Below are 9,525 nucleotides of genomic sequence, written 5' to 3' on the forward strand. Positions count from 1 at the left end.
GAATGATTACAAAAAGACACAAAAATAACAAAAAGACACAAAACCAAAGAGAGATTTCTAACAAAACTAAAACAAAGAGAAGCTAAACTATAAAGGCTGTGTCTAATACAATCATGTAGCCAACATTATTTAAAGTAAGTGTTGTTTTTTTGGAGTTTCGTAATTACTTAATCATTTAAAAGAGTTAACTGTTGGCTATGCAACACATCTAACTGTGTGTCCTGTCATGTTGACACAGGTCTCCTGGGTTAAAGTCCTGCGCTTGCTGTGTTGGATCCTACAGTTCAGTGTTCAATTATATGAAATGATGGAGGTAGTTCTGAGAGATATACTACAGAGCAATTATGATATGTTTTAATCTGCCTTGTTCTTTTCTCTTGTGCTTCTTCATAATTATCGTTTCACATTGAGGACCTTCCTGTTTACATGACGGAGATATTAGCTTTAAATGTGTTTCTTTTATGTTTTGGGTAAGAAGGACTTGAGAGAAGAGATAATGGTCTTTATATATTTCGTACTTTCCCCTCCTCTGTGCAGCTGCAGTGATATTATGATGCGACGCTGAGGTTCTGTTTTCGTGCAGAAAGCTCTTCCGGCGTTTCTACTCTGGTACGAAGCCCATAATGCAACGCTGCAGGCACGCTCACACACTCATGCGTGAAACGAGAAAGGGCACTTCTTTTTTAAAATATATATTTATTTTTTTCACCCTCTGCAGCACAGACGACTCAGCAGAGCAGCACCCGGGCCGCTAGCGCCGAGGTTAACGCTCGCTTTCCTCTGGCGCAGCGTGTTTTTGGCTGCTTGTTCATTCCAGTCATGTGATCGGGGAACATTTCCCCATCTGGTGGAGGAACATGAACCAGCTGGCGGCAGGAAAAACCAAAGATAAGATGCAAACAATGCCACTCAAGAGCAACTCTTCTTCATGTAGTCTAATAATGTCCCATGATTCAGGACTAAAAAGACCTTATAAACCATTATCTAGACTAACTTTGACAACAAAAAGAGCAAAAACAGTGAAAACAAGCTGACCCGGCTACAAAAATGGACGCTCGTCAATTATAATTTGCATTATGAGAATATTGTTATATTTCAATTTCTTCACACTTCTGATAAGTGACGAACAAAAGCTCATAAAGAGGAGAAGTCAGAAGCACAGCACACCAGGAGAACCACGAAAACCCGTCACCACGCCATGCAGCTCTTAAAGAGACAGCGCGTCGATACGCTGTCGCTTGAAGACGTCGCCAAAAGCACTCATATATGTATATATATATACATATATATATTTGGGTTCCTCTTTACCTGGGCCTCTGGATTCGGTTACCTCTAAAAGCAAGTCGTGCTTAGTTTCTGTGGCGTCCGTCGCCATGGTCACCGCACAGGAAGTGAGCGTGCGGACGCCGTTATCACCTTTGCTGCAAAGGGAGGGTAAAGGGTGGTGAGCGTTTCCATCGAGAGAGCAGGAAAGATTACAGAGCAGCGCTGCAGTTGGACTTCATGTCTTGTTGTTGTTGTTTTTTGGCTTTTCTTTCTTTGCTCTCGGTGACGAAAGAGGCCACTCTGTCTGTTTGTTGATGTCGTAATGGTGGCACTAAAAAAAGCTACACACCTGCTGTACATCTGAGATGACGACGCACAGCTAAATGAAGCAGATGCAGCCAAAGTCTACTAAAAACATGTGTTTGCATGTCGTCAACAGAAGGTGGCGTTTGACCCCCGAGCCTTAAAGCGTCGAATTAAAGCCGAGACCAGCATCAAAATGTTTGTTTGTCGTAATCGACTCGAGTTTCTACGGCGTTCAGACGGGATCGCCGAGCAGCAGGTGTTCCAGTTTAACGAGTGACCGTGTTAACTAGTGACCTTTCAGACAAATTCCTCCGTGGTTTCCACCTCAGTGAGTTAATTGGTTCGGCGTAGATAATAAACAAAGACGTGTTTAAATAGATTGAAGACTTTCAGGAGGAGACCTTTATATGTTCTGTCACTACCAGCAACCACGGACACATCGAGTTAACACGGTCACTCGTTAAACCAAAACACCAGCAGCAAGCTATTAAACGTTAACAACCACTGGACCGACTGCTCCGATTTTATAGCTGAATGAAGTCAAACCTCTGAGTCTCTTCACGGTGTTTGACGTTCTGAACACAGATCACAGAGTCTACCGACCACCAGGGGGCGACTTGTATAGAAGTGCATGCTTCATGTGTTAAAGCTGCATTCTCTCTCCTGACCACCAGGGGGCGACTCCTCTGGTTGTATAGAAGTGTATCCTTCATGTGTTAAAGCTGCATTATCTCTCCTGGTTGTATAGAAGTCTATGCTTCATGTGTTAAAGCTGCATTCTCTCTCCTGACCACCAGGGGGCAACTCCTCTGGTTGTATAGAAGTCTATGCTTCATGTGTTAAAGCTGCTTTCTCTCTACTGACCATCAGGGGGGCGGCTCCTCTGGTTGTATAGAAGTTTATGCTTCATTTGTTAAAGATGCATTCTCTCTCCTGGTTGTATAGAAGTCTATGCTTCATGTGTTAAAGCTGTATTCTCTCCTGACCACCAGGGGGTGACTCCTCTGGTTGTATAGAAGTGTATCCTTCATGTGTTAAAGCTGCATTCTCTCTCCTGACCACCAGGGGGCGGCTCCTCTGGTTGTATAGAAGTATATGCTTCATGTGTTAAAGCTGCTTTCTCTCTACTGACCATCAGGGGGGCGGCTCCTCTGGTTGTATAGAAGTATATGCTTCATGTGTTAAAGCTGCATTCTCTCTCCTGGTTGTATAGAAGTCTATGCTTCATGTGTTAAAGCTGCATTCTCTCTCCTGACCACCAGGGGGCGACTCTTCTGGTTGTATAGAAGTGTATCCTTCATGTGTTAAAGCTGCATTCTCTCTCCTGGTTGTATAGAAGTCTATGCTTCATGTGTTAAAGCTGCATTCTCTCTCCTGACCACCAGGGGGCGACTCCTCTGGTTGTATAGAAGTCTATATAAATGACTCTACTTCTCTTGATTTATTCCCTCAGTAAACATTGTAAACATGAGTTTATGTCTCAATCTCTAGTTTCAAGTCTTCTTCAATACAGCATGATGTTCGTTTAGTACATGATGGTCATTTAGAGTCAAACAGACCATAAAGCAGGGGACGCTTTAGGGGCGGGGCTACAAGGTGATTGACAGGTCGCTCGTAACGTCTCTCACGTTTCTCCACCACATGTTAATATCTGGGCCACTTGCTCATCTTTTCTACTCAATAACACCACACAGATCCGTAACGTCGGCCATCTTTAGGGGAAAGACATCTTTTACCACCGTTGTTTACAAACTGTGACCGGCAACACGTCCGAGTCTCATAATCAAAGAGATCCACCGCAGAAGTGACCACAAGATGAAGATAAACAACCGGAACCACAGACTTTAACTCCTGAACCCGACCAGAGGTTTTCTGACGTGCAGCGGCAGAATATGTGTGTGTGTGTGTGTGAAACCGCAAGCAAACCAGAGTCTGAGACAGTACTGAGAGAGAGAGAGAGAGAGAGAGAGAGAGAGAGAGAGAGAGAGAGAGAGAGAGAGAGAGACATGCTGTGCCCAGTGGGATCAGCATGCCGTGGGCTTCCTTCCTCAGAGGGGGGTCAGAGCTGGACAGACTCTCTCAGAAATGTCTCGTCCCCGCAAAAAAATAGCTCTTTGTCCTGCGAGCGTCGAACAAGGAGCGCACAAGCATGTCGGCCAGTCAGTGTGTGAACACACACACAGGGAGGCTGTGTGTGAAGAGACAGATTCTCCTCTTGTTGTCCCCCGTTTTATTTACACGGGGCTTGGCTGCAAGTCCGAATGTCGTCTAAGGAACAAGTGTGTGTGTTGTTGTTGTTGTTGTTGTTGTTGTTGTTGTTGTTGTTGTTGTTGTGTGTTTGCAGCCTCATTGCTGCAGCAAATAAAAAAGAGCAGCCTGGAGATGGGATGGCAGAAGCACGAGGGACGGCCAGAGAGATGCCTTTGACGAGGATGCAGCGGCATCACGCGATGCTGCCCCTCCCCCCCCTCCCCCCCAGGGGGGCGCTCTCGAAAAAGGACCACCTCGTCGTTCGACCGGCGGCGCCGACTACCAAAGTCCAAAGGCATGGCATGACCTCGCAGCCCAAGCAGCGCGCTGACGGAGCAGACGGGTGAAGGGGGGTGTTTACCTATTTCAGCTGCACAGCTCGAGACGGCTGCGCACCACTGCAGTAAAACCTTAGGGATCATCGATCGGCCCCTTTTTTTTGTTTCGTTTCGTTTTGCACGGAGCTGGAGTTTTTTTACCCAGCCAAGCGTCGCTGCCGCTCTCAGAAGAGGCTTTTGGGGAGAAAACGGTGAAATGAATACAGAGTAGAGACAATAATAGAAAACACAGAGAAAAAACAGGAAGCTTGGAGTTGGTTAGGGCTGTTGGTAGGAAACATGAGCATCAGGTGACATGGGATGGATGAGGAAGCGTTTCTAACCAGGAGAACATACAGGAATCTATATTGTACTCTAAACCAGGCGGCAACTACCGGTTCTGAAAAGTGGGGTGACTCCTCTGGTTGTATAGAAGTATATGCTTCATGTGTTAAAGCTGCATTCTCTCTCCTGACCACCAGGGGGCGACTCCTCTGGTTGTATAGAAGCATACGCTTCATGTGTTAAAACTGCATTCTCTCTCCTGACCACCAGGGGGTGACTCCTCTGGTTGTATAGAAGTCTATATAAATGACTCTACTTCTCTTGATGTATTCCCTCAGTAAACATTGTAAACATGAGTTTATGTCTCAATCTCTAGTTTCAAGTCTTCTTCAATACAGCATGATGTTCATTTAGTAGATTATGGTCATTTAGAGTCAAACAGACCATTAAGCAGGGGATGCTTTAGGGGCGGGGCTACAAGGTGATTGACAGGTCGACACCACAACGTCACTCCTTCGCAGCTCAAATATGGTCACCTCCGTTCATTGCTTGCAAAACGGAAAAACAAGATGGCGACGGCCAGAACGCCAAATCGGAAGAAGAAAAAAAAGGGGTTGGGCGTGTGTGTGTGTGTGTGTGTGTGTGTGTGTGTGTGTGTGTGTGTGTGTGTGTGTGTGTGTGTGTGTGTGTGTGATCCCGGCTGGTCCCACGATCGCTGCCAACACTGTGAGTGTAAAGCAAGTCGTGACACGGAGGTTCAAACCGACTCATTAATCCTGTTCACATTCCGATCGAGAGAGTTCTCCTTCTTCTCCGGATGTCGGAAAAAAACGCACTTCTATTTATTCCAACGGTGAATTGTCTGCGTCACTAGAATCTCTGTGTTTTGGCATTTTTAATCAATTTATTTCAGGCGAAAAGCCAAATAAGTTTCCTTTCAACATGTGTTTTTCACTTAACTATGACGCAGTGAACACACGTGTTTTTATACGTGAGGGATGTCGCAATGTCAGATTTTCACTCCACGCTTATCGCGGTCAAAAGAAACTCACGATGGAAAAATGGACGACACTCTCTCTCTCTCTCTCTCTCTCTCTCCCTTTGTTCGCTCTTGTTCTGTCGCTTTTTTCATGTCCAACTCTCTGATTGTCGTCCAGAAGCGACGTCGTCACTATGACGTCACCCGCCGGGTTTGTGGACTTCAGTTTTGAAGCTTCAGGTTTGGCATTTTTTGCCGCCGCCATCTTTTTTGTTGTTGCAGCAAAACGTGTTGTACAACCGAACGTTGACATTTTCAAGCAACCACAAACGTTACAATTAACTTTCATTAAATGAAAGGTCGAAGACAAAAACACGGACCACTCCCAGACCGGACAACGCCGTGGTAGAGACCTGTCAATCACCTTGTAGCCCCGCCCTGAAGCGCCCCCTGCTTTATGGTCTGTTTGACTCTAAATGACCATAGAGTCATTTATATAGACTTCTATACAACCAGAGGAGTCACACCCCTGGTGGTCAGGAGAGAGAATGCAGCTTTAACACATGAAGCATATACTTCTATACAACCAGAGGAGTTGCTCCCTGGTGGTCAGTAGAGAGAATGCAGCTTTAACACATGAAGCATAGACTTCTATACAACCAGAGGAGTCACCCCCTGGTGGTCAGTAGAGAGAATGCAGCTTTAACACATGAAGCATCTACTTCTATACAACCAGAGGAGTCGCCCCCTGGTGGTCAGGAGAGAGAATGCAGCTTTAACACATGAAGCGTCTACTTCTATACAACCAGAGGAGTCACCCCCTGGTGGTCAGTAGAGAGAATGCAGCTTTAAGACACCTTTTCAGACTGAGTTTTCCGCCTGTGTGCGTCCCACATTTAAACGATATCTCAAAACTCAATGGCAAAATAAAATGTCAACCTGCTTGTGGTGCAAAAGGAAAAGTCAGAGGACCGTCAACGTCAGTAGGATTTAACCTCCGATGACGATTTCACAGCCTCCCATCCTCCAGCTGTTGAGATCTTTCCCTTTGTAACAAAGCAATGGATCACTCTGCTAGCCGACATCTCTATCCCTCCAGCCACCGCACTACTGACACGGTTTAAAACGGCAGCAGCAGCAGCATCCGTGCAGCTATAAACATCCTTCATGAATCATATAAAGCTCTGGTTCTATTCAGACGTCACGCTGTAAGGCGCTGCTGGCATTGGTCCGCTCTCTAGATGGCCACAAAAGGATTTTAGCGTGACACGCACCATGTATCACGTGACCATGGTTATATTTTCCACATGAGCCAACGGTCAAGTGACAAACAAACAAACAAACAAACAAAGGATTTCTCCTCCTGTTCCAGCGTCTCAAACCAAGAGTCCAGTTATATTCAGTACAAATCTCCCAGAGCGACACGAGCCGATCACAATGGTTTTTGCACGCAGAGAGCCAGAAAAACACAGAATCTATGCGAGCTATATTAAAACCTGCACCTCCCACTTCAACCCATATTTTTGTTGTTTAGTTTTTTTGACTTTCTGTATAAGAATGCCTTCTTACCGTCCTGCAGTCGCTCTGCGTGCGAGGGTATCTGCAGCCGCTCCACCTGCCTGCTGTCACTGTGGATCTAGGGCATTACCTGGAGTCAGGTGTCAGATGCAGTGAGTGTGTGTGTGTGTGTGTGTGTGTGTGTGTGTGTGTCTCAGAAGAGTGACGGCGTAAACATCCCCTTGATTATTCTCACATCGATGAAAATTTGATTTGATTCTCTACGACGCAGCCACAGACTTTAGGAATGAAAAGTGTCAGTGATGCGTGTTTGAGTTGAGCACATGTACAGTCTGATTTGGGGGGGGCTATGGGGGGGGGGCGTCCTCTTGTGTCTGTGCTGAGGACGCACAAAGTGACACTTTGTGTGGGACGCCAGATCTCCAGCCCCGGGGAGAACAGAGTGGCATTCATCGTCTCCGCCGGCCGGAGACAAAGGCTCCCATTGTGCGGTTGACAGTAAGGGAGTTCTCGCACGCGTGCGAGTTCGGACCGCTTGTAATGCGGCCGCGCAACACGACCGCTTATTAATTTTGCGGTCATAAATGGAGAGCCTTCAACTCGGAAATTAGTCGGCTATCTTTGCACTTCCGGTTTCCATCGGCCCCCCGATTCAAAAGGCCCGATCCCAACATCCCACCTGAGGCCTTGAACCCTGAACCCTCAGGGACGAGTTCTGAGTGAAGCTGACGTGAAGCGTCCTAAAGCTGCATTCTTTCTACTGACCACCAGGGGGCGACTCCTCTGGTTGTATAGAAGCCTATGCTTCATGTGTTAAAGCTGCATTCTTTCTACTGACCACCAGGGGGCGACTCGTCTGGTTGTATAGAAGCCTATGCTTCATGTGTTAAAGCTGCATTCTTTCTACTGACCACCAGGGGGCGACTCCTCTGGTTGTATAGAAGTCTATGCTTCATGTGTTAAAGCTGCATTCTTTCTACTGACCACCAGGGGGCGACTCCTCTGGTTGTATAGAAGCCTATACTTCATGTGTTAAAGCTGCATTCTTTCTACTGTCCACCAGGGGGCGACTCCTCTGGTTGTATAGAAGCCTATGCTTCATGTGTTAAAGCTGCATTCTTTCTACTGTCCACCAGGGGGCGACTCCTCTGGTTGTATAGAAGTCTATGCTTCATGTGTTAAAGCTGCATTCTCTCTCCTCCTGACCACCAGGGGGTGACTCCTCTGGTTGTATAGAAGACCAGAGACGTATACCGCGACTTTTACGTGTCTGTAAAAAAAGAGTCTGAAGGAGACGAATAAGCGTCCTCACTAGGACACTAGTCCTCCTTTAGATTAGTGGTGGAGACGTGAAGTCATGTGACCGTGGTGGAGTTCCTTCACAGACCAACGTTAGCTTTGTACCTCTGCAGATACAAAAAATCATAAAAGTGGTGTTTTTATTAAGTTTAGAGAGTATTTTATGCAACGATCCAAACTCGAATGGAAGAATCCGATTTGCATTTTGTCGAGGGAACCGGTGAGATGCTAACTTCCAAAAAACAGCTCGTCCCCAACTATAGTTAGCTGTCACTTACAACCAGCTTTCATATATATATATATATTTTAAAAAAAAGGCAATTTAGCTTCCTGATGAGCTTTAAAAAACATCTACATTTTAATTTGTGTGGAATCGTAGTGTTAGCGTGTAATAAGGCCGCCCCCACGCTCCACGTCTGGCAGCTTCCCACTGCAGTCTCACAGGGATGAATGGTAATGATGGGGCTTCACCAAACCGGCATGCTGCCTTTCTTACAGCAGCACTTCAAAGACCGACTCCTCTGACTGACTCCCCCCCCCCCCCCCCCCCGCCCCCGTAGAGCAGCACAAACATGCTCTCTGAAGATATTCACATCCACACAGAAGGAGGCTTAATGAGTCCACATCGTGTGTAAAGAGGATGCAAAGACTCCTCTTCCTCCTCTTTGCTATTCTCAATGACACGTAGCCGCCATGTGGCGAACAACTCATTTAATTTGGATTCCATGAGTGTTGGGATGAAAACATGTGACTGTATATTTTATTCTCATAGTCAGATATGAATCATTTGTATTCTGCACTGATATGAAATCAGGCGGCAACCTAAGCGTCTGAAGAGGGAAGCCGATGAGGAAGTGTCTTAAAGCTGCGTTCTCTCTCCTGACCACCAGGAGCGACTCCTCTGGTTGTATAGAAGTCTATGCTTCATGTGTTAAAGCTGCATTCTCTCTTCTGACCACCAGGAGCGACTCCTCTGGTTGTGTAGAAGTCTATGCTTCATGTCTTAAAGCTGCATTCTCTCTCCTGACCACCAGGAGCGACTCCTCTGGTTGTATAGAAGTCTATGCTTCATGTCTTAAAGCTACATTCTCTCTCCTGACCACTAGGGGGAGACTCCTCTGGTTGTATAGAAGTCTATGCTTCATGTCTTAAAGCTGCGTTCTCTCTCCTGACCACCAGGGAGCAACTCCTCTGGTTGTATAGAAGTCTATGCTTCATGTGTTAAAGCTGCATTCTCTCTCCTGACCACCAGGGGGCGACTCATCTGGTTGCATAGAAGTCACCAGAGACGTATCCAGCATCTCT

This window comes from Taurulus bubalis, assembly GCF_910589615.1.
Source record: "Taurulus bubalis genome assembly, chromosome: 7".
Lineage (NCBI taxonomy): Eukaryota > Metazoa > Chordata > Actinopteri > Perciformes > Cottidae > Taurulus > Taurulus bubalis.